Source organism: Protopterus annectens, chromosome 4.part1 (assembly GCF_019279795.1).
Source record: "Protopterus annectens isolate FY-2018-M chromosome 4.part1, PAN1.0, whole genome shotgun sequence".
NCBI classification, from domain to species: domain Eukaryota; kingdom Metazoa; phylum Chordata; order Ceratodontiformes; family Protopteridae; genus Protopterus; species Protopterus annectens.
In genome coordinates this window covers 965603693-965631345 of record NC_056734.1, presented here as the reverse complement: position 1 = coordinate 965631345, position 27653 = coordinate 965603693, and the positions used below count along the sequence as shown (strand labels likewise).

Genomic DNA, 27653 nt, shown 5'->3' with positions numbered 1-27653 from the left:
CACCTTTGAAACGGACTCCCACTTCATGTCAAACAGAGCACCTTATTGGCCCTGTTCAAACAAAATATGGACGACTGGATGGGTAACCATAAATTCACCCCAGGAGTTCTACCTGTCTGTCCCTTGGACACGGGCAATGATTGTGGAAATAAGGGTAGAACTTGGCTAGGCTTGTAAGGGCTCAAGGACCATTAGCCTAGTAATTTCCTATGATTCAGTAGACAAGATGGAAGGGCAGTACAGCAAAGCCACTAAACTTGGAATATAGAAAATACTACTCAAGAGGATAGACTAAAATTTGTGCAGGAATTGTGATGAGGGAGAGGCTTCAGAAGACAATGAGGGATGTCATCAGAATTAGTGACAGACTCAAACCAATCAAACTCCAATAAAAGGATAGGGCACTATTCATAATCTCAGCCGTATGCTCCACAACAAGGTGTGATAGTGAGGAAAAGAGTTCATTCAGACAGCAGTTGCGGGACCTTCTAGGTAAAGAAGGGCAACATGAATTGGTGTTGATAAAATGAGTGACTTAAATGCACATATCAGGATGTCCAGAACAGGATATGAAGACTGCCTGAGTCCACATGGGTGGAAAAAATTAATAAAGGTTAGCTGATTTTACACTTTCATCTGGCAAACGGCTAGATGGTGGGCAACATATACTTGAGCAAAAGAAACTGTCACAAGAGTGGCTAACATGCAACTCAAGTCAACTTCTTCCAAGAGAGATGGAAACAGTTGACACACCCTAACGACCATGCAGAAAATGAGATAAATGGACTTGATGATGAAGAACCGGAATGATCTTTGCGTGTCAGCTTAGGGAAATTTGGACCGTCAGCCAATGCAGTCCATAATCACTGGTAAAATTAGACTGAGCTACTCAGCTGAGTTGAGGTTTTGGGAATTTTAATTAGCAGCATGAGCTATTCACCAATGCATATGTATGTGATCACAATAGAGATGACCTTTAGTCCTGCTTCTGGCAGAACTGTCAGGCTGTGCTATAAGACCCAGGTTTGAAATGTTGCTCATTTTACAGAAAAAAAAAATCAAAACTGGCATGGAGGAACTGGGGTCTTTTCAAGTGGTTGTACTGCTACAGATTAAAGTATATGTGCTCTACTTGCATTGCATTATATTTGTCTTATAAATGTCAAAGGGTGCAAGATGCACCTGAATGCTTTTATAGAGGGGAGGTGCATAGTTATTATTCTATTTCACATGGCTGTATGTCTTTTGTGCGTGTGTGTGTGTGTGTGTGTGTGTGTGTGTGTGTGTGTGTATTACTGCTGAGCACAATCATCATCTCCATTTTACTATGGGGCAGTGCTTGAGATTAGTTAAGTTTCTTTATCGATAGAGGTTTGTGTCAGAGATGACGTGGACTATGTAATAGTACAGGGGGAAAGTAATGTTAATACTGAAAGTGAGGTCAGGAAATATCCCTGCCATGTAACTGAAATTAATTTTGTTTTGGGGATTTTGCTTCTTTGTTTTGCTATTTAACAAGGCTTACATTACAAGGGTAGTTAGTGTATGTTTGTACATGTTTCTTTCATTCTTTATTTAAAAAGCCTTATCTGTCACATAGAGTAGTTAAATAATGTATGCTAGTATATGTTTCGTAAACTGCAGTGGTGGTGCTGTGGTAGCGTTGTCAACTCACAGCAAGATGTTGTCCCGTTCGATTCTCAGCTAGAGCATCTTCTGTATGGAGACATGCATGCGTGAATGGGCGTACCTTCGTTGAAGGTTGTGCGTCAGGGCTGGCAACATGGCATGTAAAAATCTACTGCCAATCATTAGCGTACCGGAGTTCTGCTGTGGCGACCCCTAACCGGGAAAAGCGGAAAGAGACAGCAACAAAAAGTATATGTTTAGATGGTCTGTTTATTAGAAATAGGTAATATGCAGTTTAAAAGCCTTACTAAAATGAAGTCCTTTGAACAGATTTCTTTAATGATGATGCTTGGGTAAGTATTCTGTTTGCATGAGTAAACAGTCAGAGTAGCAGGTAAGATTTAATGATAGACTGTAGTGCTTTTGAACTACTATTCAAACTGATAACCCACCAATCCCTCCCTTAGTTTGTAAACTAATAATACAATTTCCACTGTACAGCCTCAAAAGTCAAAGACACCGATCATCTACATTTAGTAGTTAATGTCAATCTATCAATAATTAAATAACTAAATGCAAAGCCCCTAAAACTAAGCTCCATTACCTAGACCACTGCTTCTCTAAAACAGGCCCCAAACTATGTGAATCTATCAAATCCCACCTTAAAGAAAGATCACCTCACTGGACTCAGTTGTTCCCTTGGCTGTCCTGCAGATAGCTACATATAATTGTTTTGTATATTGTACACAATTTTGTTACTGTTAAACCTTGAATCTCAATGTATCTGCTTTGACTTAAACTGAGTCTTTGCAATGTGACTGCATTTAATAGATTTGTATTTCTCATGCATTTATTTGTTACACACTGAGTTTCACAGTGTTTGTTTTTTGTACTGTTCTATTTTTTTATACTTTCCCTGAGCGAGGACTGAAATTGATCATTTGTGATCATTGGTCTGTCATGGTTAATGTAAAATTAAACAGAATGAAACAAAATGGCCGATGTGTATGTATATATATATATATATATATATATATATATATATATATATATATATATATATATATATATACATATCTATATATATCTATATATATATATATCTATATATATATATATATATATATATATATACATATATATATATATGTATATATATATATATATATATATATATATATATACATATATATATATATATATATATATATATATGCATACATATATATATATGGGTCTACTTTGTGTCATTGAAAGTTCATTTCACTGATTTTGAATTCACCCTGACCAAATTGCTGAAAACTCAAATTACTGAAAACTCATTTCACTGAAGTGAAGTACTGGAACTGTGTAGAATACTGTAAGGCAAGTAAAAGGTATAGCCCCTTTTTTCCACTGTAGTGCGATATATATATATTATCTCACAACCTCTTACAGCACGAAATCTGGACAAAGCCATATATAAAAGTGGGACAAAAGCCCTAAAATAGGTACAATTTTTAAAAATAGCTTCTACAAACTTAGAAAGTTGATAGAATAACAGGTTTTGCATTAGGATTAATTTTCTTTTTTTTTAAAACAAGTTCATTGTTTTTAACATACAAAATAAATATCATAACAATTTTATACAAGCAATTAAAATAGAAATAGTTATAACATTCAATAAAATAACCAAAGTATTTACAAAGACATCCACTACAAATCAAATCAATTGATTAAACTATAATGTCATGCTATTGAGACTAAGATTTTTTAACAGGTTTTGTAAAGTATCCCATATAATATAATAAGATGTTTTTCTAGTAGTTCTTGATTTTATTGTCATCAATTCCATATGACACACTTCAGTCATAACATTTTTAAATTCATTAAATGAAGGAGGGGTATCTGAAATCCAATTTCCTGTTATTATTTTTCTAGTCACTGCTAGAATAGACCATAATAAGGGAAGTTTAACTTTTTTAACACTTTTAGGAACAGGTGTGTTAAATAATATAAGTGATTTAGAAACAATGAAATTATCTGTGAAAAGGGCCTGCAAAAAATCATTGATTAACTTCCAATATTCCTTCAATTTTATACAGTCATGGTTGGGAGGGTGGTGTAATGGTTAAAGTGTTTGCCTTACAAACACAAGGTGCAGGGTTTGAGTCTCACAAGGGATAAATGGCTAGGCTTAAAATGGCTCGCAAGGGCAGTTAGCTAGTATGAACCTATGAACTATGAACTCCTATATGTGCCCAATCAGCATTTATTTCTACATTACATCTTTTACAGAAGTTGTCTTTATTATTTATTTTATTCATCATTAAAGGTGTATAGAAGGATCTATGTAAAAATTTCCAAGTAAAAAGTCTCCAATTAATGGAAGAAGTAGTTTTATAAGCAGATTCCAATATATATTGTTTATCTTGTTGTTTTGGTGGTTCACCATTAATGGAAATGAAATAATTCCAATAGGTATCTGAACTGTAATGAGTTTCTTCTCTGATAATTTTATGTATGTATGAGAGCTTACCTTTATCAGAAACTCTATGTTGTAAATTTAATATCAAGTAATCAATCAGTATTGGAACAGATTCTTTAACTGTTAAAGACATTAAATCAATTTTATTAATAAGATGTCTAAAAGTCTGAATTTCTAATCAACATGTTTCTCTCAAATCAAATTCTTGCTTTAAGAAGTCTAAATTTTTTACTTTATTATCAGACAGCAACTGATACCAATACTTTAGATCATTCTCTGTGACTAAAAGAGTTCTTTCAGAGGTGGTTGACAAAAGCATACCTTGTGTATACATTATAGGGAATAGAATAAAATTCCATTCCTTATACTTAGGATGCATGAATATAAAATTACGATAACTGATAATAATGTTTAATGGGTAACTAACTACATATTTTGGTGTAATGGATGAAGTACAAAATTCTTTTAGTAACCATAACATGGGGTTATTTACAATAATATTTTTATGTATTAAAGAGATTTTCATGAAGTGAATGCTAATTAGTTCCCAGTAATCTTTCCATCTTGCAACATATGACTGATCTATTAACAAAGTAATAACTTTTATAATAGAAGAGATAGTATATAAATTAAAGTCTGGAAATGAAATGCCCCCTTGAGACCAGCTATTAGTATGTTTCTTTAATGCAATCCTGGGTCTATTAGGTGCCCATAAGAAATTTAACATTAGTGAATTCAATTTCTTAATAATTATTTTTGTAGGTGGGAGTATTATTGATTGTATTAAGTATAATATCTTAGGGAATACTATCATTTTAATAATTGTGAGTCTCTCTTCCATGGTAAAAAACATATTGTTCCAGCTACTGAAAAGATTTTGTATATTAAGAAGACAGGTACTATAATTATTATGTATAATAGATTTGATATCTTTAGTTAATATTATACCTAAGTAAGTTATCTGACCTGAGTTGGGTATATATTTGTTAAAATCATTAATGAGGACATTTTTCGTGTATATTGGTAATATTTTAGTTTTTTCTTCATTGAATATTAAACCAGAGATATTTTTTAAATCCATCATTTTATCAAATAAGGACTGCATAGAAGAGTTAGATCCAGCTGATGTAATTAGAACATCATCTGCAAAAAGTTGAATTTTAGATATTGTATTTTCATCTATATCAAATCCTTCTATATCAGTACTGTTTCTGATCAAATTAGCCCAAGGCTCCATTATTAAATAAATAATAGTGGAGAGAGTGGACACCCTTGTTTTATACCTTTTAAAATGGGTATTTTTTTGTGAGACATATGTTCCTATCTTAATGTAAGCCAATGCTCCTTTATATAGATGTTCAATTAGATTTACAAATGCATCTGAGAAGTTTGTGCACTTCAGTAAGATAAACAAGTAGTCCCAACTTACTGAATCAAATGCTGAACTTATATCGAGACTAATAAGTGTTAAATCTTTCTTTTTCCTATTTGCAAAATCAATTAACGTTAAAGTTCTCCTTATATTATCAAAAGTATTTCTATTTACAATAAAGCCTGTCTGGTCTATATCTATAATGCCTGGGATGATTGTCTTTAATCTATCAGCAAAAATACTCATAAACATTTTATAGTCAACATTAAGTAATGAAATAGGTCTATATGAAGTGCATCTGGTTGGGTCTTTATTGGGTTTTAAAATTGGTGAAATAAATGTGTATTGCCAAGATGGGGAGTTGTTAACTCATTTTGGGCCAAAATAAAACCTTATGTATTAATGAGTAAGTACTTTTGGGAAGAATTTTATAGATCTCTGGTATAATACCATCATTACCTGGTGCTTTGTTTGATTTAAGCTTGTTTATTTGTGTAATAACCTCTGTATATGAAATATTTTTATCCATTAGTTTAGTCTGTTGTTTATTAAGTTTGTTCATGTTTGTAGTTATAAATTTCTTTATTTTATCTTTAGGCTCCATGTTAATGTTATTATGATTAATTTTGTGAAAGTGATTTCTAAATTCATCTAATATTTCTGGTAAACTAGAAACATTCTTCTTTTCCTTGGAGAAAATTTCTTTGATATGATTTTGTTTATTCAACCTTTTTGTTTTATTTTTAAGTCTATGTAAGTATTTGGGACTTATTGAGTAAGACAAAAACTTATATTTCTCTAATGTTATTTTAACTTTATGATTTAAAATTTCTTTGTATTTCTCATTTAATTTATTTATTTCTTCAATAACTTTTTTGTCCATAATATTTTCTTTATTATTATGTTTGTATGAGTCTAATTTGCTTTGAATATCTAGTAATTCCTTGTCCCAAGATTTCCTTTTATTATTATACCATCTGATACTTTGCCCATATAAATATGATTTTAAAGCATCCCAAACATAAACAATGGAGACTTCAGGTGTATTGTTTAAGTCTAAAAAATGTTGCACTTCTGAAAGTATATAATCTTTATAGTCTTTTAGTTGAGTTAAGTATGCTGGTATCCTTTTGATCTGAACATTGTAAGTACTTTTTATCATAAACTCAAAGACAACTGAATTATGATCTGATATAGGACACAAAATTATTTTAGAATTGATTAAGTCTGTAACCATCTGGTTAGAAATAAAGACTCTATCTATTTTTGAATAAGTTTTATATCTGTTAGAAAAAAAAGTGTATGGTAATGATTTTGAATCTATCTGATTATTAATATCATTCAAATGATATAAATTAACAAAATCCTTTAAATGTTTTGCATTAGATGTAATTTTCCTTTTTCCTATAGTAGTAGTATCTTTTTCATGTAGGATACAATTAAAGTCACCTGCTAAAATAATATCTCCTATAGAAAATGATATAATCTTATTGAGATGGTGTTTCACTGTATTAATGCCAATTCCTGGTATCCAATATACATTGATTAATGTATATGTCTTTCCATTAATCTGTATTGTAACCATACAAAACATTCCTTTATCATCTTTATAAGACTTAATAGTTTTAGGTATGGGCATACTTTTATTCCATAAAATAGCCACTCCTCTTTTTTTCTGAGTGTGTTCTGAACTAACCAAGACTATATATTTATTAGTGGCTAATTTATCAATATCCTTTTTCAGGAGATGTGTTTCTTGAAGGAATACGAAGTTGGCCCTATGCAAATTAATGTATCTCATTAAACTTGCCCTTTTACATGGGTTATTCCATCCATTAATGTTTAAAGAAATTCCTTTTAGAGAAATCATTTAGCTTTTATAAACATATAAAACATATAATCAGAATAACAATTAACAAAATAAATGATATTATACCTCCTCCATTAGGTGTACCATTAATTACAGCTGTATTTATTGAAAATCTTATGGGATTTTGTATAAGCTTCACTTTTATTTGTAGTGACAATAAGTTTATAAAATGTGTTGTGGATGTCAGAACTATATACAAACAACAATAAACAGGTGAAAATAATATTAGGATTAAACATTGCACCCAGCCTGGAGTTAAAAACTCCAACTTTGAGTAGCACATACCACTCAAGTTATCCACCTATCCTAAGCAGCAGTACCTCAGCTGCCACCATATCAATTCAATACTAACTATTATTAACTAAAGTTAACCTCATTTAATTAGATTATCTAGTAAGACAAAGTTAAACAATTTATAAATCAGCTTCATATAAACAAATAAGAACATTTAGAAACAGCTCATATTACTATGTACATCTATTTTGTAAAATACACTCATAATCAAAATAGCATTCTAATAAACTTGATAATGGGAACCGAGAAGAGAGAGAGAGAGAAAGGAAGAGAGAGAGAGGGGGGGGGGGGAAGAAAAAAGGAGCATATCTATATATTAGTTTATTAAAACTTTGTAAAAATAAGTTCTTATGTTCATTTGGATTCAATAACTTACGCTATAATGGTTCAGACATTACATATATTAGGGTATTCCTACTTTCTGCCATAGAAATGCAGTTAACAGTTTTAAAAACTTTAAATTACTTGCACCAAAGCTTTCTTCTCATACTTATTATTGCCAGTAAATAAAATATTTATACTTATACATATGTTTACAAGTCATACTGCACAGCAATGATAATTCCTAGTTATACATAAATCATTGTGATGAAAGCCTTCTGTATTTTATATATCTGAACTGCAGCTTTAAAATATGTCACATGACAGTTTCTTCTAAAATATAGAAGGATGAATTTTCTGAAGGGTATGAAGTCTGAAACTCAAATGTCTGTCATTATTTTCTAACTTCAACCTTTAATGATTTGTCACTAATTTGCCAGAAAAAAACACAATTTTATGAAAAACGGACCAAAAATATGAGGCAAAAATGTGGATATTCTGTGAAAATCTGTACAGTTGAGAAGTATGATACAGATATAAATAGATAGGAAAAGGTGGAAGGGGAGAAAAACAAGTCCACCAGTGGTGTGCAATAGAAGACAACCAGCTTGTGCATGTGCAGGTAATGACAACTGACATCTGACAACCTGACAATGAGCAAATTGTATGAGCGGCCAAGCACTATAGTTTGTGAAACTAGCAATAAATGCTACAACTGTTTGTAGAATAAGCAGGTAGCAAAGTGACTTCATTTCTATTAATGTAGTAGTTCATGTAGTGAAAGATAACAGAAGACTAATTCACAGCTGACTGCATCCAACTTGAGATTGGCCATATAATGAATTGTATTAGGGATGTTAATGACCCTAAAAAGTAGGAGGGGAGGTTTCAACAAACTCTAGTGAGTATGGACCTGAATGGCTGCATGACTTGTGTGTATTTAGTTATTTAAGTGTTTTTTTATTGATTTACTTGGACTTATTTCAAGCTCAGCCTGAGTGTAAAAAAGAAACTCACAGGTAAAAATAATAAAACAAATATGTATACTAATGCATCACTTCATATCTTGAACTTTATACTGAAAATGGTTTTGTTTTTCTAATCATGTATGGTATGATATCAGCAATCAGTACATTGCTTAATGTCCTTGGCCTATCAATGAACTGTAAAATTGTAACAATACATGCAATAAAGAGTGATGGATAAAGGAGTGTGGTGGATAATGAAAACTGCTGGGACTGCTAAGGCTATGGGGTGAAATCAAAAATGTCAAGGATGTAAACATCAGGAAGATTAAGAAGCATAACAAAAAAGGTTATAAGAGGTCTGGAGAGAAGTGTGACACTTTGATGGTGTAGCTTGCCATTGATGCTGGGAAGTTGCCAAGTGGACTCTCATGCCAATATAGCTGGATAGGAGTGTGGCTCATAGTCTTTTAAAATATTGTACTATTACATCACAGGAATAGAAGTAAACTTTATACTGTTTCAAAAATGCTGAGCTACCTACCCAAACTGAAATTAAAATGATTTAATCAGACATCCGCTTAATCCTAGGACAGTCCCAGACTGCCTAATAGCTTGGTCATGACCTTCCCACATCCTCACGGAGAACTTCTTTGGTGTCATTATGATCATATTCCCAGCAATATTCTTATGCATAAGGCTGCAACATCCTGGACCTGGAGGTTGCCATGCTTAACCCTTATCAAAGTATACAGTATTGTACATACTGTGACCTTCTTAGATGTTTCCTGAGGTATATACTACAAACCATCCACACATCTAAATCCAGACTTTAGGAACCCAAAAAAGCATTATGTCACAGTCCAGTACAACATATATTCTTCATTATGTGCCTTCTAGGCAGATGTGCAAAGACTATGGATCAGTGTCTCTAACCAGTCTCAAAGTGGTAGTCATGGACTGTTTATCTCTACTTTCAAAGGGGTACTCAAGGACTATATATCACCACTCTCAAATGGATACTCAAGGACTGAATATCACCACTGTCAAAGGGATACTCATGGACTGTATATCACCACTCTCAAAGGGATACTCATGGACTGTATATCTTTACTTTCAAAGGGGTACTCATGGACTGTATATCACCACTCTCAAAGGGGTAGTCATGGACTGTATATCACCACTCTCAAAGGGATACTCATGAACTGTATATTACCACTCTCAAAGGGATACTCATGGACTGTGTATTACCACTCTCAAAGGGATACTCATGAACTGTATATTACCACTCTCAAAGGGATACTCATGGATTGTACATCACAACTCTCAAAGGGATATTCTTGGACTGTATATCTCTACTTTCGAAGGGATACTCATAGACTGTATATCACCACTCTCAAATGGATACATATGGACTGTATATCACCACTCTCAAAGGGGTATTCATGGACTGTATATCTCTTCTCTCAAAGGGATACTCATGGACTGTATATCACCACTTTCAAAGGGGTACTCATGGACTGCATATCACCACTCTCAAAAGGATACTCATGGACTGTATATCTCTGCTCTCAAAGGGATACTCATGGACTATTTATCTGTACTTTCAACGGGGTACTCATGGACTGCATATCATCACTCTCAAAGGGGTACTCATGGACTGTATATCTGTACTCTCAAAGGGATACTCATGGACTGTATATCTCTACTCTCAAAGGTGTACTCATGGACTGTATATCTCTACTCTCAAAGGGATACTCATGGACTGTATATCACCACTCTCAAAGGGATACTCATGGACTGTATATCTCTACTTTTAAAGGGGTACTCATGGACTGTATATCTGTACTCTCAAAGGGATACTCATGGACTGTATATCACCACTCTCAAAGGGATAGTCATGGACTGCACATCACCACTCTCAAAGGGATACTCATGGACTGTATATCACCACTCTCAAAGGGATACTCATGAACTATATATCTCTACTCTCAAAGGAATACTCATGGACTGTATATCTCTACTCTCAAAGGGATACTCATGGCCTGTATATCACCACTCTCAAAGGGATACTCATGAACTGTATATCACCACTCTCAAAGGGGTACTCATGGATTGTATATCTCTACTCTCAAAGGGATACTCATGGACTGTATATCTCTACTCTCAAAGGGATACTCATGGCCTGTATATCACCACTCTCAAAGGGATACTCATGAACTGTATATCACCACTCTCAAAGGGGTACTCATGGATTGTATATCTCTACTCTCAAAGGGGTACTCATGGACTGTATATCTGTACTCTCAAAGGGATACTAGGAAATAGGACGTGCTGGAGGGATAGATTCATCCCTATGCTGTGGAACAAAATCCCGGTTTATGTGAGGCAGAGCACCTCGCTGGCCTTGTTCAAGAGGAATCTTGACCAATGGATGGGAGATCGCAGATACACCCCAGGGGTTACCTCAGTGTCACTGCTTGACAGAGGCACAGCAAAATAATGGGCATAGTTTCTCCAAACTAAAGGGGTGGCGTAAGCCACAAAACTATGGGCTAGGCTTATAAATGCCCTCGGGCAGATAGCCTAGTATGAACCTATGAACCTATACTCATGGACTGTATATCTCCAACCTCAAAGGCTTACTCATGGACTGTATATCACCAGTCTGAAAAGGATACTCATGGACTGTATATCACCACTCTCAAAGGGATACTCATGGACTGTTTATCTGTACTTTCAAAGGGGTACTCATGGACTGCATATCACCAATCTCAAAGGGGTACTCATGGACTGTATATCACCATTCTCAAAGGGATACTCATGGACTGTATATCACCACTCTCAAAGGGATACTCATGGACTGTATATCACCACTCTCAAAGGTATAGTCATGGACTGTATATCACCACTCTCAAAGGGATACTCATGGACTGTATATCTCTACTTTCAAAGGGGAACTCATGGACTGTATATCACCACTCTCAAAGGGATACTCGTGGACTGTATATCACCACTCTCAAAGGGATACTCATGGACTGTATATTACCACTCTCAAAGGGATACTCATGAACTGTATATCACCACTCTCAAAGGAATACTCATGGACTGTATATCTCTACTTTCAAAGGGGTACTCATGGACTGTTCATCTGTACTCTCAAAGGGATAGTCATGGACTGTACATCACCACTCTCAAAGGGATACTCATGGACTGTATATCACCACTCTCAAAGGGATACTCATGAACTATATATCTCTACTCTCAAAGGAATGCTCATGGACTGTATATCACCACGCTCAAAGGGATACTCATGGACTATATCTCTACTCTCAAAGGGGTACTCATGGACTGTATACCTCTACTCTCAAAAGGGATACTCATGGACTGTATATCACCAACCTCAAAGGCTTACTCATGGACTGTATATCACCACTCTGAAAGGGATACTCATGGACTGTATATCACCACTCTCAAAGGGATACTCATGGTCTGTATATCTCTACTCTCAAAGGGATACTCATGGCCTGTATATCTCTACTCTCAAAGGGATACTCATGGACTGTATATCACCACTCTCAAAGGGGTACTCATGGATTGTATATCTCTACTCTCAAAGGGGTACTCATGGACTGTATATCTGTACTCTCAAAGGGATACTCATGGACTGTATATCTCAACCTCAAAGGCTTACTCATGGACTGTATATCACCAGTCTTAAAAGGATACTCATGGACTGTATATCTCTACTCTCAAAGGGGTACTCATGGACTGTATATCACCACTCTCAAAGGGATACTCATGGACTGTATATCACCACTCTCAAAGGGATACTCATGGACTGGATATCTCTACTCTCAAAGGGGTACTCATGGACTGTATATCACCACTCTCAAAGGGATACTCATGGACTGTATATCTCTACTCTCAAAGGGGTACTCATGGACTGTATATCATCACTCTCAAAGGGATACTCATGGACTGTATATCACCACTCTCAAAGGGATACTCATGGACTGTACATCACCACTCTCAAAGGGATACTCATGGACTGTGTATCACCACTCTCAAAGGGATACTCATGGATTGTATATCTCTACTCTCATAGGAGTACTCATGGACTGTATATCACCACTCTCAAAGGGATACTCATGGACTGTATGTCTCTACTTTCAAAGGGATACTCATGGACTGTATATCACCACTCTCAAAGGGGTACTCATGGACTGTACTTTCTCTGAAAGGGATGCTCATGGACTGTATATCACCACTTTCAAAGGGGTACTCATGGACCATATCACCACTCTCAAAGGGGTACTCAAGGACTGTATATCACCATTCTCAAAGGGTACTCATGGACTGTATAACACTACTCTCAAAGGGATACTCATGGACTGTATATCACCACTCTCAAAGGATACTCATGGACTGTATATCACTACTCTCAAAGGGATATTCTTGGACTGTATATCTCTACTCTCAAAGGGATACTCATGGACTGTATATCACCACTCTCAAAGGGATACTCATGGACTGTATATCACCACTCTCAAAGGGATACTCATGGACTGTATATCACCACTCTCAAAGGGATACTCATGGACTGTATATTACCACTCTCAAAGGGATACTCATGGACTGTATATCACCACTCTCAAAGGGATACTCATGGGCTGTATATCACCACTCTCAAAGGGATACTCATGGACCGTATATCACCACTCTCAAAGGGATACTCATGGACTGTATACCTCTACTTTCAAAGGGGTATACATGGACTGTATATCTGTACTCTCAAAGGGATACTCATGGACTGTATATCACCACTCTCAAAGGGATACTCATGGACTGTATATCACCAGTCTCAAAGGGATACTCATAGACTGTATATCACCACTCTCAAAGGGATACTCATGGACTGTATATCACCACTCTCAAAGGGATACTCATGGACTGTATATCACCACTCTCAAAGGGATACTCATGGACTGTATATCTCTACTTTCAAAGGGGTACTCATGGACTGTATATCACCACTCTCAAAGGGATACTCGTGGACTGTATATCACCACTCTCAAAGGGATACTCATGGACTGTATATTACCACTCTCAAAGGGATACTCATGAACTGTATATCACCACTCTCAAAGGAATACTCATGGACTGTATATCTCTACTTTCAAAGGGGTACTCATGGACTGTATATCTGTACTCTCAAAGGGATACTCATGGACTGTATATCTCTACTCTCAAAGGGATACTCATGGACTGTATATCACCACTCTCAAAGGGATAGTCATGGACTGTACATCACCACTCTCAAAGGGATACTCATGGACTGTATATCACCACTCTCAAAGGGATACTCATGAACTATATATCTCTACTCTCAAAGGAATGCTCATGGACTGTATATCACCACGCTCAAAGGGATACTCATGGACTATATCTCTACTCTCAAAGGGGTACTCATGGACTGTATACCTCTACTCTCAAAAGGGATACTCATGGACTGTATATCACCAACCTCAAAGGCTTACTCATGGACTGTATATCACCACTCTGAAAGGGATACTCATGCACTGTATATCACCACTCTCAAAGGGATACTCATGGACTGTATATCTCTACTCTCAAAGGGATACTCATGGCCTGTATATCACCACTCTCAAAGGGATACTCATGGACTGTATATCACCACTCTCAAAGGGGTACTCATGGATTGTATATCTCTACTCTCAAAGGGGTACTCATGGACTGTATATCTGTACTCTCAAAGGGATACTCATGGACTGTATATCTCCAACCTCAAAGGCTTACTCATGGACTGTATATCACCAGTCTTAAAAGGATACTCATGGACTGTATATCTCTACTCTCAAAGGGGTACTCATGGACTGTATATCACCACTCTCAAAGGGATACTCATGGACTGTATATCACCACTCTCAAAGGGATACTCATGGACTGGATATCTCTACTCTCAAAGGGGTACTCATGGACTGTATATCACCACTCTCAAAGGGATACTCATGGACTGTATATCTCTACTCTCAAAGGGGTACTCATGGACTGTATATCATCACTCTCAAAGGGATACTCATGGACTGTATATCACCACTCTCAAAGGGATACTCATGGACTGTACATCACCACTCTCAAAGGGATACTCATGGACTGTGTATCACCACTCTCAAAGGGATACTCATGGATTGTATATCTCTACTCTCATAGGAGTACTCATGGACTGTATATCACCACTCTCAAAGGGATACTCATGGACTGTATGTCTCTACTTTCAAAGGGATACTCATGGACTGTATATCACCACTCTCAAAGGGGTACTCATGGACTGTACTTCTCTTCTCTGAAAGGGATGCTCATGGACTGTATATCACCACTTTCAAAGGGGTACTCATGGACCGTATATCACCACTCTCAAAGGGGTACTCAAGGACTGTATATCACCATTCTCAAAGGGGTACTCATGGACTGTATAACACTACTCTCAAAGGGATACTCATGGACTGTATATCACCACTCTCAAAGGGATACTCATGGACTGTATATCACTACTCTCAAAGGGATATTCTTGGACTGTATATCTCTACTCTCAAAGGGATACTCATGGACTGTATATCACCACTCTCAAAGGGATACTCATGGACTGTATATCACCACTCTCAAAGGGATACTCATGGACTGTATATCACCACTCTCAAAGGGATACTCATGGACTGTATATTACCACTCTCAAAGGGATACTCATGGACTGTATATCACCACTCTCAAAGGGATACTCATGGGCTGTATATCACCACTCTCAAAGGGATACTCATGGACCGTATATCACCACTCTCAAAGGGATACTCATGGACTGTATACCTCTACTTTCAAAGGGGTATACATGGACTGTATATCTGTACTCTCAAAGGGATACTCATGGACTGTATATCACCACTCTCAAAGGGATACTCATGGACTGTATATCACCAGTCTCAAAGGGATACTCATAGACTGTATATCACCACTCTCAAAGGGATACTCATGGACTGTATATCACCACTCTCAAAGGGATACTCATGGACTGTATATCACCACTCTCAAAAGGATACTCTTGGACTGTATATTACCACTCTCAAAGGGATACTCATGGACTGTATATCTCTATTTTCAAAGGGGTATACATGGACTGTATATTTGTACTCTCAAAGGGATAGTCATAGACTGTATATCACCACTCTCAAAGGGATACTCATGGACTGTATATCACCACTCTCAAAGGGATACTCATGGACCGTACATCACCACTCTCAAAGGGATACTCATGGCCTGTATATCACCACTCTCAAAGGGATACTCATGGACTGTATATCACCACTCTCAAAGGGGTACTCATGGATTGTATATCTCTACTCTCAAAGGGGTACTCATGGACTGTATATCTGTACTCTCAAAGGGATACTCATGGACTGTATATCTCCAACCTCAAAGGCTTACTCATGGACTGTATATCACCACTCTGAAAAGGATACTCATGGACTGTATATCTCTACTCTCAAAGGGGTACTCATGGACTGTATATCACCACTCTCAAAGGGATACTCATGGACTGTATATCACCACTCTCAAAGGGATACTCATGGACTGTATATCTCTACTCTCAAAGGGGTACTCATGGACTGTATATCACCACTCTCAAAGGGATACTCATGGACTGTATATCTCTACTCTCAAAGGGGTACTCATGGACTGTATACCACCACTCTCAAAGGGATACTCATGGACTGTATATCACCACTCTCAAAGGGATACTCATGGACTGTATATCACCACTCTCAAAGGGATACTCATGGACTGTGTATCACCACTCTCAAAGGGATACTCATGGATTGTATATCTCTACTCTCATAGGGGTACTCATGGACTGTATATCACCACTCTCAAAGGGATACTCATGGACTGTATATCTCTACTTTCAAAGGGATACTCATGGACTGTATATCTCCACTCTCAAATGGATACTCGTGGACTGTATATCACCACTCTCAAAGGGGTACTCATGGACTGTACTTCTCTTCTCTGAAAGGGATGCTCATGGACTGTATATCACCACTTTCAAAGGGGTACTCATGGACTATATATCACCACTCTCAAAAGGATACTCATGGACTGTATATCTCTACTCTCAAAGGGATACTCATGGACTGTATATCACCATTCTCAAAGGTGTACTCATGGACTGTATATCACTACTCTCAAAGGGATACTCATGGACCGTATATCACCACTCTCAAAGGGGTACTCATGGACTGTATATCACCATTCTCAAAGGGGTACTCATGGACTGTATGTCACTACTCTCAAAGAGATACTCATGGACTGTATATCACCACTCTCAAAGGGATACTCATGGACTGTATATCACCACTCTCAAAGGGATACTCATGGACTGTATATCACCACTCTCAAAGGGGTACTCATGGACTGTATATCACCATTCTCAAAGGGGTACTCATGGACTGTATGTCATTACTCTCAAAGGGGTACTCATGGACTGTATATCACCACTCTCAAAGGAGTACTCATGGACTGTATATCACCATGCTCAAAGGGGTACTCATGGACTGTATATCTCTACTCTCAAAGGGATAGTCATGGACTGTATATCACCATTCTCAAAGGGGTACTCATGGACTGTATATCATTACTCTCTAAGGGATACTCATGGACTGTATATCACCACTCTCAAAGGGATACTCATGGACTGTACATCAGTATTCATGCTCATGCTTTACTTTCTCTCAACTGTCCAGATTTTTCTCTCATATTTTGGGTTAGTTCCTCAAGAAAAATGCATGGCTTTCTGGCCCATTCACTGAATGCTGTAAATAATGACAGCAATTTCAGTTTCAGGCTTCACATTCTCAGAAAATGCATGCTAAAGTGGAACCTTTTATTATTTAGCAACTTTGCAAGTATATAAAGGCAATAGTTAAATTATATCCCTAATTCTGGGCTTTTGTTCCCCATTATTTTTGGGTTTGTCTAGAATTCTTGCACTAAGATGTTGAGAAGTATGCTTTTCATCCATCCATGCTGACAAGATGTATCTGACTCCTCTAGTGACCATAACAGCAGCCACTGCCATCCACAGTGTTCACTAATTAATTATTGAATGGAAGTTGAATCCCAGGCATTTCTTATATATCATGGGTACACGCAACATGAACAGAATGAGATTGGACATACGATCCACCATACTAGATCATTTCAAATATACATTCTCTTTTATCATGAATTCCATACCTACTGCATTTCAGCAGGAATCTCAACCCTGATCCCTTTGCCTTACTGACTAATGAACCCGCAAATCAACCTGTATAAACAACGTAATGTACCTTATCGTCTTCACTTTGAGTGGTATTACTGTGCTCAAGATTCATACAATCCTTAGCACAAATGGAAACCATCACTGATTGGTTCCTTACACTAAATTTACTAACTCTATGGCTTTCATTACTTGTGGAAAATCTGTCCTATGACCTTCTCACCATGTATATTAACACTTCCAGGTTCCAATGTGTGTCTCAGTAAGAAGAGAGCATCGCAGTCTCCTTGTTATTTGTTTCTAACAGGCGGATAATGATAAAAGGAGCCAAAGCTGATGCTCTCTCTTACACCTACAGTGCTAGTTCAGTCTAATAATGTACACCCACTTCTTGCTCCTACAACTGTCGACCAACATAGCACATCCATTTCCTACTGCTCTCACTACCAGGGACATAATATATCACCCCATTCAGTCTGATGATGTCACTCATTTCCTGCTCTTCCTATTATTAGGCATATAATATATCACCCCATTGAGTGTGATGATGTATGCCCACTTTATGCTCCTCCCACTATCAAGCACATACAGCATAGTTAGCTGCACCTATGTCCCACTCATTTCACTGTGAGGCATGTAATACTTCACCCTTCTCAATGTGGTTATGTACATCTTCACCCCACTATTAGGCACAGAATACCTGTGGCCATTCAGCATGGTTATGTGCACCAAATCCTGCCCCTCTTTCCATCAGGAACATATGTAACCTAAATTATATAGTTTGAAAATATCATTAAATTCTTAAGATGTCAAAGCTCTGTATTTGAATCATTCATTGAAAAAACTCATCAACTACAGTCCCTTATGACTTGAATAAACCAGAATTTTTTGTATCTCAGAAACACTGCTCAAAATCTATGTTAAAAATGTAGAATTTACACACACAGTTACCTATTGCTCAGAACTGACCAGAAGAGTATAGGGGTGTATGACTTTTATAAGGGACAATGTTATTTGCAATACTGCAAAACTAAGCAGATAGTTACAAAAAGTGAGAGGAGGGTTTAACTGCAAATATTAATCTATGAGCAAATACATCTTTGTGACTAGTGTTTACTGGCAACACAGCAGAAGAAACAAGTCACTAAATGACATAACTTGTAGCAGGAGAACTTGATATGAGATAACAGCAGTGATCCCCATTCTCATGGCTATTTCACTACTTGTGATCTTGTCAAACAAGCCTTGTATCACATCACACATGACCAAACGGGTCAAAAAAGCACTCTGGACTAAGCCCTACATCCCAGCACCAGATTACCACAAAGGCAGTGATACTGGGTGACTAACTTAATGACTGTCAGCCTGTATTTCTCCTTTGGGGGTGTGACAGGATGATCCAGGAACCTCTGAGCTTGGATATTGAAACCATTCTTGGAGTTGTGCCTATTTAACTGGAGTGCTTATTTAGCTTGCTTGCTGTACACTGTCTGAAAATTACTGATCTCTGTTTGCATTTTATTTTCCCACCGACCTGCCCAACTGTTGTTGCATTTTTAAACTTGGTGACTTTTGAGTTGCCTGCCCCTACTATACATCTGATTTCGGAAACTTCTCCCAGTCCCATCTTATCAGCTCATTCTACAGAGTATGGCAAGATCAGTTGGGAAGGCCTACCCCCTTAGTTCTTAACCTTGAATTATCTTCTGTTTCCTCCCTTTTCACTTAAAAATGGCACTTTATCCAGCTGCTTTTACTGTATTTGTGTTTTTTCCTACTTTATTACTTTATTTTGCTTTTGTTGCTTGTATTAAACGTATTCAATTGCATTTATTCTGCTGCATTTATTACTGCTTGTTAGTAGCCTGATTAAATTATAACTGTTATTCCAAGCCTCCTAGTTTTGGTTTAAGCACTTGGGCTTCTGGCCAGTTGTTTTACATTAGGAAGGTTTGTAGTCTACACTCTTGTGGGAGGAAAGAGTAGTCTCTGCCCTTCTCAGCTGGGAATTGCTGGTTGAAGGCTTATTGTACTTGTTGTTCTAAGTGTCTTTGTTCTGGTTTAAACACTTGGGTTCCAAACCAGTTATTTTATATTAGGAAGATTTGTGGTGTAATGTCTTGTGGCAGAAGAGAATAGCCTACACCCTTCTATGCTGGGAATTGCTGGTGAAGACTTATTGTGCCTGTTATTCTAAGGGTCTTTGCTCTGGTTTAAGCACTTGGCTTCCAGACCAGTTATTTCCTACTAGAAAAGTTTGTGGTCTACAAGTTGCACATTTCACATGCTGCTTTATTTAAACTGTTTTTTGCTGTTGTGACTGTGATTTTCTTCACTTTGAATTCCTACTACTTTTACATTTTATAGCATAGGCTAAATTCAGACTTGCTGAATCTAGACTGTTTGGTATCATTTGAGCACTAAAACCAGCCATCTTACATTAAGAAGCCCCCCCCCTGCACCCTTGTGGCAGAATTGTGCAGCCATGGACCCATCTGAGTTGGGGATTGCTGGAACAAGGATCAATCTTGGGCTTTTCCTTTGGTTAATTTGTTTAACCTCATTTAACTTCGCTTGTATGTAAGCATCATGTTTGAGCTCAGTTTACCGGAGCTGTTCAGAGATTGCTCTGCTGCCCTGCAAGCAACTCAGTTGTGCCTTGTGAAGCACTGACACAGGTTTCTACCCCTAGCCCTTCATAGTCGTACAGAAAAACCTGGTCCATTTAGTCTGCTCTCCACTAGTTACTACAGTATATACCTGCCATAATGGACAGACAGTTTCCCACCATTTCTGCAGCCAGCTTGATTTATATGTGCATCCTGAGGTAATGTAAGAATTGCCTCATGTATACTGACAACTAGTCACTCCTAAAATAAACAAATACAACATGTGAGAGATGTATCTATACTATGAATTTGGAATCAATTCTCTCACGTAACTACAAACGAGATATCAAACAAGTTGCCAGCAAACACATTTCACCTCTTGCACATAAGCTCACAACACATAAAACCACATACAAGGAGATACTCTCTAGAAGCCTATCTAAAGATCAGAGACCTCCCAAATGCAAACCTACTGCACACACTGCAGACCCAACATAATCCACTGCACATAATAATACACACAACAGTGTCTTAGCCAATAAGCCCCTAAGGCAAAGTATCCCAAAACCAAATGTCTTGGTCATGGGTGACTCCACAGTGAAACACACAGATGTTCCCCTCATCAGGCGGGACAAGGAGAAGGTCAAGATCAGTTGTCTGTCAGCTCCCGGGATCCATCAGATCATGCATGCACTCAAGCCTCTCAACAAGTACTGTTATGACTCTGTCATACTCCATGTTGGAGTGAATGACTTGAGACATACCTTACCAGACTATATGAAGTGAAACATGACTGAGCTCTTACATTACATGTCCCAGGCAGATATGTCCCTAGCCCTAAGCAGCATTCTACCTTCATCCAGGATGATATCTCAATATAAACAAAAAATGATCAACATTAGCAATTGGCTTAGCTTCTGGTGTCAGTCCATGGGGATCCACTATCTGTCAGCCTGGGAAGATATGGTTGACAGACCACGCTACTTTGCTACAGATGGTCTTCACCTGTTGCCTCTTGGCTTTCAGTTACTGGCAAAGGCACTTTTCTCCCCATAGTGCTTTTTTTAGGCAATATCATAACAGCAAAATTCCTGAATTACAACAATCCACTAGAGACATACTCAAGGTTTTGCTGCTTAATGCTAGGAGTCTAAATCGGAAACTGCACTCATTGGAAGCACTCCTGAACTTGGAAGGTGCCAATGTCTGTGCAGTCACAGAGACATGGTTCAAGGCTGCAGAGTGCACACTGGCCATGCAAGGCTACAATGCCTGCAAAATTTTACAACACAAGGTCATTTATTTTTGCTTCAGAAAAGTTGTGTGTCATCTTTCCTTAAAATTATTGTTGCCACTAGTATGTCATTCATAGAGTGTGTTTTTCTGTGCACAACACTAGTTTAAAAAAGGATGTGATGGTGAGAGTTCAGAAAATTGTGTGAAGTGGTAAATCAAGCCTAAAAATATGGACGTACCTCCAAAAATATGGACATCCTGTGCAGGGGTAAATCACCCCTGAAAACTGAAATATTCCTCCAAAATAGGGGCAGTTGAGAGGTCTGGTCTAGATTCTTGTTAAAAAGGGCATGTTTGGTAGATTGTGTTCCAAAACAAAAGGCTGTAGACATGTTCTGTCTGGAATAACAGAACATCATTTCTAATAAACTATTTGCTGGACTGTCAAAAAGAAACCAAAGCAAAACTTCCCTTTTAATTGCATTATAAAAAAAGTAATTTACTGTTCTATACATATTGTTTTTAACCTATAAAAAGGATGCATTCTTCTCACAATATAAAATGGAACTAAGTAAGTCAACAAAGAATTTACAGAACCTTCCTAAAACAGAAGAGGCGAGGTACGACATTAAGTTATTTTCAAACAAAATTAAAAAGGACTATTATAATTATATTAACTCTTTTTGAAGGTGTAAAAATCCTACATCATTAAAAGAGTTTAATAATGAAGTGTTTGCAGACATATAGATTGTTAACATTTTTGTAGTAATGACAGTAATATGGGTAATAGGGAAGACTAAACAAAAAAATCTGAATGTATGCAATACTTGCCCTGAGATAACACAGGCAATGACTTTTGATACTTTTTAGAAAAATTAGAAATAATACTTTGATGGGTCCTGATAATAAACTAGCTAAAGTTCAGCAGAATAATGAAGTTCCACATTTATGGAAAACACCATTTATTACACTGATGTTAAAAAAGGGTAATGCCTCTGGACAGATGCATCACTGAGGTAATGAAATTCAAAAACAGTTCCCCAGACACTGACATTATCAACATGGGCTCTTAAATGGAACATTTGTATTGAACAACTGGATTGACTTCTATGATTAAGTGACTTTTACTATTGGTGCTAGTTTTGTTTGTAGCGTGGTTTATTTAGATTTAGCAAAAGCATTTGTCACTCTATTACATTCACCAATATGTAAAGTACTATGCGATTTTTATTGTAATCCTTTTACTATTAAATGGATATCTAACTGGCTTTCACACACGTTGCAATGCATTGTTTTAAAAGGGTGTACTTCATCTCAATGAAAATTCAGAGACGTGTTATTGAGGGCTTTGTACGCGGCCCTACACTCTTCAATTTGATGTTTTCTACAATGCCATAAGTCTTTTTGGTTAAACAAATATGCAGCTGATTGCAAATTTGATTTTTATATATCTAATAATAATGATTTTGTGGAGTTTAAACAATATTTAAGTAAATGGGCACTAAATGTAGGCTTTACCTTTTGCAATGGTAAGTGTAAGGTGATGTACTTTGGCAAACCAATAGTAAGACAGAATACAGTTTAACAAGACTTGTATTTGGAGGAGGTTTCTCAGTAAAAAGATTTAGCCAATGTAATTGTAATGCCTTTACTTTCTCTCAAAATGTAGATTCTATTATGAAGAAACCATAAGCTCAAATGGGTATGCTTGTAAAGATATATCTTCAACTAGAAATGTAAACATCATGCTTAATTTATACAAGATGCCTATAAGATCATATATGGAGTATAACACTTTCTGTATTTATTCAAAGAAAGATTTTGTAAGAACTAACAGAGTTCAAAGAAAACTTGCAAAGAAGATTCTTGATTTATTTAACATTGATTATTCTGACAGACTTAAAACATTGAATTCATTTTCATTACACTATAGATTTTATAGTGGCAAAATGATCCTTTTCTACAAGGCTTTTAGGAGAGATGAACTCAGAATTCTGTTGAATATGGGGTTGATGTATATGTCTAGATATTTAGGGCATGAGGGTTTAAATTTTAGAGTTGCATTAGTAAACTTGATTTAAGATAAATTTCACAGTTACACAAGCTTTACCTTGTATAGGATGTTTCTGAGGTTTTGCAACTATATTAACCTAACCCTCTACGATACTTGAAGTACATGACTTAAGTTTGCTTGCACACTTTATTGCTTTGGAGCCAGGTTCACAGATGAAAAATGTCTCTGGACTGTTACACCAAACAATAAATAAATAAGTACATTATTGCTGTGCAAATATCAGAAGTACTACAAGTCTTCATTAGTGGCACTTTTTGTGGTTACCTGAATTTTTAACAAGACAATTAATAACAGCCCTCCTCAAAAGATTAACATCTAAGCTATCCAGTTTTGCAGCAGACTGTAGAATGGAGTTTGGACTAAAAGGTTGCTGGGCAAGAGAACACAATCAGTAACTAAGTGCAACCCATGGTGAAGAAAAGAGAAGCTATTCTTCCTAATGTAGATAGTAGGTAAGACTACAACTGATATTTACAGAATGAGAAGCAGGGCAAATAAAGATAACACAAATACCAGATGATATATGAAAAGTGACTAGAAGAAAGTTGTTGTTGTTGCTGTTGTGTCTTTCGGCTTTTCCCGGTTAGGGGTCGCCACAGCAGAACTCCGGTCCGCTAATGATTGGCAGTTGATTTTTTATGTGCTGAGTTGCCGGCCCTAACGCACAACCTTTAACGAAGGTACACCCATTCACGCACGTCTCCACAGTAAACGCTCTAGCTGAGAATCGTGACTAGAAGAAAGTAGTTATGTAAATTAATATATTGTATCAGTAGCTGCTTAAATAATTAGAGCTGCAGTAGTCTTAGCTGTATGGGTTATATCCTTCGTAGGATGTAACAACCAGGATAGCGCCCAAAGTTAAGTGTACCTTACACATGCCTCAACCACTGATAGCTTGAGCAGAGCTAGAAAATATCAGAGGTCTGGGTACCTTCAGAGCCTTCATGACAAATAAGGCAGGTTAGAGCTCTGAAAGAGGACAATGTTGTGTAAATAAAAACAATATTCACACCCTGGTAGCAAAAACCGAACAAAAACAAGGGTGCTGGAGGGAGAGACTACTGCAGCAGTGATCATTTGAACACCTATTGTTATGGTAAGTTTACTTACACAACTGTACTATGCACTTTGATCAATGCAGCAGTACTTTTAGCTATATTAGTAGAATACCACAGTGTATAAGGCTTGGAAGGAGGAAGGATGAGAGTCCAGTAGCCCCCCAGGAGAATGTGCTGCTCAAGACCTGGAAAATGAGTCTACTTTGTAGTGCTTTACCTGCCTGGAATTGACTTGTTAAGGTGGGATTAATAAAAAAAAAAAAGAAATAGCATGGGACAACCATTTGGAATTTGTTTTCTTGATACAGGTGTTCTTTTTTGTTACATTGCTAGAAATGAACAACTGATAAGAACTTCTGAAGCTTTTAGTTCTGTCACGATAGTATCTGAGTTGCCTGTGGAAATCCATAGTATGAAAAAACATTTCTCCCTCATTTTTAGGTTCTGGAAAGAAGGAGATGGGTGGCTTGTCTCAAAGTAATGTTGGACAGCTCTTTAAGCATAAATGAAGGATTAGTTTACAAATAAACTGTATATTTGTGGAAGATGAGATAGGTTTGACTTACCATAACAGCTAGCAATTAGGTTCGTAGGTTTATACTAGGCTATCTGCCCTAAGGCATTTATAAGCCTAGCCCAAAGTTTTGTGGCTTACGCCACCCCTTATGTTAAAAAATACTGTGCCCATTAGTTTGTTGTGCCTCTGTCCAGCAGTGACACAGAGATGATTCCCGGGGTAAACCTATGATCTCCCATCCACCGGTCAAGATTTCTCTTGAACAGAGCCAGCGAGGTGCTCTGCCTCACATGGACCGGGATTTTATTCCACAGCATAGGGAGTCTCTGGGTGACAAATCTATCCCTCCAGCATGTCCTATTTATATCTGTGCTAAGGTTTAAGTCGCTTGCTCTAGTGGATCTGGTAGATTTGGATTTTCTGAGGTGGAGCATGTCCATTAATTCCGGGTTGGACATGGCCTTGTATGTCAGGCACAGGTCACCTCTGAGCAGGCGGTATGCGACTGAATAGAGCTGGAGTTTCTTCAGTCTGGCAGCATATGACAGATTTTGGAGTCCCTTTATCCTTTTGGTGAGGAACTTTTGGGGTCTCTCCAATTGCTGCAGGTGTCGGGTGAGATACATCCCGAATGGGGCATTGTACTCGATCATTGGTCTGATAAGTGAAGAGTACAGGGGAACAATGACCTCACTTGATCTGGATGTGAATCCCTTCATGATCAGGTGGGCAATGTAGAAGGTCTTTCTAACCACTTTAGCAATGTGAGTGTCAAAAGAAAGGCCACTGTCAACCTGGGTCCTCAGGTCCCTGATAACCTCTTCTGTGCTTAATGGATTGCCACCTATATGGTAGCTTGGGGTTACCTTGTTTTTCCCGAAGGGTATGACTATACATTTTGGCATTTAACTTCAGGCCATGGCTCTGGCACCAGTTATCAGTTTCCGTGAGACCCCTCTGAAGGATATCTGTGTCCGATGTACTTTCTACTATGGCCCAGTTTGCAGTCATCTGCAAACTTTGTCAGCCATAGTCCTCCTATGTTTGCCTGTACTTCTGAGAAGTAGATGCCGAACAACAGGGGCCAAGGACTGAGCCCTGTGGGACACCACTTGTGACCGGCTTGGAGTCTGACATGGCGCCAGCAACTCTAACCCTGTGGGTTCTGTCCTTTAGCCAGTTTGCAACCCATCTTGTGACATATGGGTTTACATTTAAGCTGGTAAGTTTCTCTATAATACCCGAGTGGGGTATTGTGTCGAAAGCTTTTGCAAGGTCAAGGTAGGCTGTATGGACTGCCTTTCCCTCATCAATGGCCTTGGTGACTGTTTCGAAGAAGTCGACCAAGTTCAAAAGGCATGATCTGCCCTTGACAAAGCCAAACTGGGTCGGGTCCAATGTCTGCAAGTCCCCTATGTCTTTGTTTATGAGTTCCATTATGATCCTCTCCATAGCTTTGCAGACCAGGCTTGTTAAGCTTATGGGGCGGTAATTACCAGGGTCTGTAGAGGCACCGCCTTTGTGGAATGGGACCACAGTTGCCATACGCCACTCCTTGGGCACATATCCTGTGGTAAGGCTAAGATTAAACAGCTGCCTTATATGTGGGTTTAGTTCCTCGTTGAGTTCGTGTAGCACACAGCCGGGGACGCCATCCGGTCCCATTGATGCTGTGTTTTTAGCTTTAGAGAGAGCAGCTTTCACCTGCGCATTTGAGATGTCTGGGAGGCTACACTCCGCTGGGATAGTTATCTCTCCTTTTGGGGGAGAGGGGGTGAAGTTTGCACTGAACCTGTCTGCCAGTATGTTGGCAATGTCTGTGGGTTCAGTGATTTTTGTATGATTTTGGACTAATTCTGCATATCTGGGAGTTTCCACCCAGGTTTCTAACATAGCTGAAGAAGGCC

At 37.6% G+C, this 27653-nt stretch overlaps 1 protein-coding gene across 2 annotated transcripts in view; it reads right to left on the bottom strand.

Moving 5' to 3' along the window:
- Positions 1-27653, bottom strand: part of ECEL1 (endothelin converting enzyme like 1) — a 2857191-nt gene that overhangs the window by 2310375 nt on the left and 519163 nt on the right. The gene's annotated exons all lie outside the window — the stretch shown is intronic.